The 4,678-nt window shown below is 41.3% G+C and overlaps 1 pseudogene; it reads left to right on the top strand.

Moving 5' to 3' along the window:
- The first annotated feature begins 2,511 nt into the window (after positions 1 to 2,511).
- On the top strand, positions 2,512 to 3,038 carry LOC147427777 (large ribosomal subunit protein uL14 pseudogene; annotated as a pseudogene).
- The last annotated feature ends 1,640 nt before the right edge of the window (positions 3,039 to 4,678 follow it).

Here is a 4,678-nt window from a genome sequence, read left to right as displayed (position 1 = left end):
GATTGCCAAGTATCTTGTTAGCATTGGTTTTAGGAGAGCTCATGCTGATCATTCACTCTATGTACGTGAGAGTGATGTGGGGATTGTGGTCATGACCATATATGTAGATGACCTTATTATTGTTGGTGACATTGCTATGGAGATTGACCATGTGAAGGGTCTTCTCAAACAGGAGTTTGAAATGAAAGATTTAGGCGAGTTGCGCTACTTTCTTGGCATTGAGATGATCAGGACTCCAGAGGGTGTATGGCTATCACAGAGACAGTATGCTTTGGACATGTTGTCAAAGTATGGTATGGCTGATTGTAAGCCAATTTCTATTCCCTTGGATGTGAATGCAAAGCTGAGTGCAGAGAAGGGTGATGTTGTTGAGGATGTCAACATGTACAGGAAGATTGTGGGTAGTCTAATCTACTTGACTATCACGAGGCCAGACTTGAGCTGCACAGTAGGCTTGGAGAGTCATTTCATGCAGCTTCCGAGGAAGCCACATTTGGATGGAGTATGACGCACACTTAGGTATGTTGAAGGGACTCTTGACTACGCATTGTTCTATGCAGCAGATGCACCACTAGCATTGTATGGGTATACAGATGCAGATTGGGCAGGTAGCATTGTTGATAGGAGATCTACGAGTGGCTTCATGTTCTCTTTTGGGAGTGCTTCTGTTACTTGGAGCAGCAAAAAGCAGCCTACGGTTGGTTTCTCGAGCACAGAGGCCGAGTACAGAGGTGCAGCAGTTGCGGCGTGCGAGGTAGCTTGGCTACGCACATTACTTGAGGACTTGGGAGTGCAGGTGGACCAGCAGATTTTCATTCATTTTGACAACCTCAGCAGCATGCAGTTGGCTAGGAACCCAGTGTTCCATGCTAGGACCAAACACATAGAGGTCCATTACCACTACGTTCGAGAGCGAGTGTTGGCGGGCGACATCGAATTGGTCTACGTCAGCACATAGGAGCAGATAGCGGATATCTTTACCAAGGCCCTCACAGCTGAGAAGCTTCGACGTTTCCGGACTATGCTTGGACTCTGCAACATGCAGAGCTCGAGGGGGAGTGTTGAGATGTCGAGCTCTACACCTTGAGCTGGCATCCACTACGGGTCTTGGCCGCTTACGACATTTACTCACTAGCGCATTAGGTGACCGACACGGAGGATCTCTGCTAGTGATTCTACAGCTGGACTACACTTATAGTGCCAGCCTAGTACGCTTCTAGCGAGTTCACACTTAGTGACCGCATGTACATATGTGCTACTTTTCAGCTTTAGCACTTAGTCATTTTGTACTCTCTTTTCTGTGAAGAAGAAGAAGAAGCTTTCCATCTCTATGTTCTTTGTGCTTGTCTTGTGTAGCTCTCTTGCATCCTCATTCTTTACAATTTTCACCAATTGTTTGCATTACAAGTGTTTGAGTTTTATTGGCATTTGCTATTCAATTTGATTTAGAAGCTCATCAAATAGATGTGCGAACTTCTTTTCTTTATGGTGACCTGGAAGAAGAAATTTATATGGAACAACCAGAAGGGTTTGTTATTCCTGGTAAAGAAGACCTTGTTGCGCAACTCCATAAGGCACTATATGGTCTCAAAACAAGCTTCGCGATCCTGGTATATAGAATTCGATCTTTTTCTCACCTCTAAAGGATTCATCTCTTGCTCTTCAGACCCCAACTTATACATAAAATACCAAGGTAGCAGCTTTTTGATTCTTGCTCTTTATGTGGATGATACCATCGATCCTTGTTTCCAATGATTTGAGATTTCTTCAGCAAGTGAAAAAGTTATTGTCTTCTGCATTTGATATGGTGGATCTTGGAGAGACTCACTTATGTCTTGGCATTCAAATCCAACGAAACCGTACAAAAGTTATTTTATTCCTTCGACAGTCAAAGTTTATTGCAAATATCATTAAAAAATTTGGTATGGAATCCGTGCATTCGGCCAACACACCTTGTCTTGTGAGCTCTACGAAGAGAATTTCTGACAATGTCGGTCAACTTGTCACGAATCAACCTTATGCTAACTTGATTGTATGTCTTCAGTTTATTGGCATGAATACTCGTCCTGATATTGTGTTTGTTGCTAATTATCGTGGACAACATCTTGCACGTCCTTCTCTTAAGCATTGGTCTGCAACAAAGCGTGTATTGAAATACTTGAAAGGCACTATAGATTCTGGTTTGGTTTATCGTCGACAACTCACATCGGATTCCATGCAATCTCTTTCTCTTTTGGGTTACACAGATGCAAACTAGGCAAGCTCACATTTATCTATGCAATCTACTAGTGAAAATTCCTTCTTTATAAATAGTTGTCTTGTTTCTTGGACCAGCAAGAAACAACGCTGTGTTGCAGTTTCTACAACTAAGTCAGAATATGTCGCGGCATCACTTGCAGCTCCTGAGCTGATCTGGCTTCGACAAATACTGGTTGATAGAGAGAGAGAGAGAGAGAGAGAGAGAGAGAGAGAGAGAGAGAGGTCTCTTGTTCTTTCTGGTGCGGAAGCGACCATGTCAAAGCGAGGGCGAGGTGGTTCTTCAGGAAACAAGTTTCGGATGTCACTGGGTCTTCCTGTAGGAGAAGTTGTCAACTGTGCAGACAACACAAGAGCCAAGAACCTGTACGTTATCTCCGTCAAGGGCGTCAAGGGCCGCCTCAACAGGCTGTCCACTATTTGTGTGGGAGACATGGTGATGGCCACTGTTAAGAAACGAAAGCCTGATCTCCGTAAGAAAGTGATGCCTGCCGTCATTGTTCGCCAAAGGAAGCCCTGGAGAAGAAAGGATGGTGTCTTCATGTATTCCGAAGATAATACTAGTGTGATAGTAAAAACTAAGGGCGAGATGAAAGGATCTGCAATTACTGGTCCTATTGGTAAGGAGTGCGCAAACTTGTGGCCAAGGATTGCCAGTGCTGCAAATGCAATTGTGTGATCAGCTTCAACAACTATAGCTAATCAAGGGTTTCTTTAGTTCAACTGATTGATATATGCTCTAAGGTTGAGAATGTTGTACCTGTTGCCATTTGTGCATAAATATTTTTTGGAAATGTTAGTAATATAGTGTTACTCAAAGAGAGAGAGAGAGAGAGAGAGAGAGAGAGAGAGAGAGAGAGAGAGAGAGAGAGAGAGAGAGAGATAAGAGAAAGAGAGAGATTTCTTCCTCTAGAAACTCTAGTGGTTTCACCTCCCATTCAAACATCCACACAAAAGCCTAGTCTAGATTGGATTGAGTATATTTTGCAAGTATTAATTACTTGCCTTCCTAACTACGTCCATATGGAGGTAGACCTCACTTCAGTTATCTCTGTATATTTGTCCCCATATCTTAAATCTCATTGAATCTTATTCTTTTGCACATGCTAAAGGATTTTCCCTCTATGGGCCCTTGCTGATCAACAACTCTTTGGCTAAACATCCTATGTTCTCTTGGGGTGGTCACTTAAAAATTATGTGACTATCACATGAACTCAACAAAAGGGGCTATTAAATTTTATTTTTCTCACATTTTCACATACACAAGGTTATGTAAAATGGCATGGGGGAAAACTTTAAAGGTTGAATAAGAAAAGGTTGTATTTTATTTGTAAAAAATTGATAGATAAATAATTTTAGAAATTAGTCGTTGAGCGCACACAATTTATACATAGTGAACCTCCCCCCCCCCCCCCCCCCTCCCCCCCCCCCCCCCCCCCCCCCCCCCCCCCCCCCCCTCCCCCTCCTTTGTGTGAGTGTTTTCTCTTCTTGTATGAATTAATTGGTAACTCAAATGAATGCTCTATAGGGTTCTAACCTTAATAAATGGATTTTTTTTCTATTACAGTATACAATATATAAAAGGGAATTTTCGGAAATTAGTATCCTCCCAAGCCACACTTGATGTACTTACTGTGAAAAAATGCTTGTATCATATGGCTCGTAAGGCTCAAAATGCATCAGATTTTGGATGATAAAAAGGTTATTAAAACTCAGGAACTAGATCAAACTCGAGCATCTAGGCTCAAATGCAGCCCTTAGAGATTAGGGATACTTTTGATACATCAAAATCCTTTTTCAAACGGTTGAAAATCAAGAAGGCCAAGGATGCTCTATCTAAACTATAATTTTAGGAGGAGTGTATTGTCACCCATAACATTTTGCATTTATCTTCAACAAGCTAGGGGACTTTTCTATGTAGAAACAACAAGTTATTAATCCAATTTTCAAATAGGTCAGCCCTATAGTGGATTTACCAATTGTTGCCTTATTAGAGCAAGGCTTTGATGAGAAAGAGATATTTTAAGCTCTCAATGCATGCAAAATGACAAGTCTCCTAGATATTATGTATCTCAAAAGAGTTCTTGGTCGCGTAGTGGGATCTCAATTCATCAATGACATTTGGAAGAAGTCATTAAAATTATTCCAAAAAATCTTTTGCCTATAATAATATATCAAATTTTCACAACATCGGGACTTTTCATATGGGTATTGGTCATGCTAAGGAAACAAACTAAAAATTTGTGGTCATACAAATTGGACTATGAGAAATTCAATCACACTATTGCATGGTACTGTAACGTTGTTGTCATGGAGAAATTGGGATTTGGCCCCAAAATGGCTATCTGCATTATGCTTCTAGGTGACGAGGCCATGTGCAAACTTATTATCAATGGTAGACTTTTTAGGGCTATGCCTCTTT

This window comes from Adiantum capillus-veneris, chromosome 23 (assembly GCF_014529385.1).
Source record: "Adiantum capillus-veneris isolate H3 chromosome 23, ASM1452938v2, whole genome shotgun sequence".
Classification (NCBI taxonomy): Eukaryota; Viridiplantae; Streptophyta; class Polypodiopsida; order Polypodiales; family Pteridaceae; genus Adiantum; species Adiantum capillus-veneris.
Note: the sequence above shows the minus strand (reverse complement) of the source record. Positions and strands in the feature narration are given on the sequence as shown.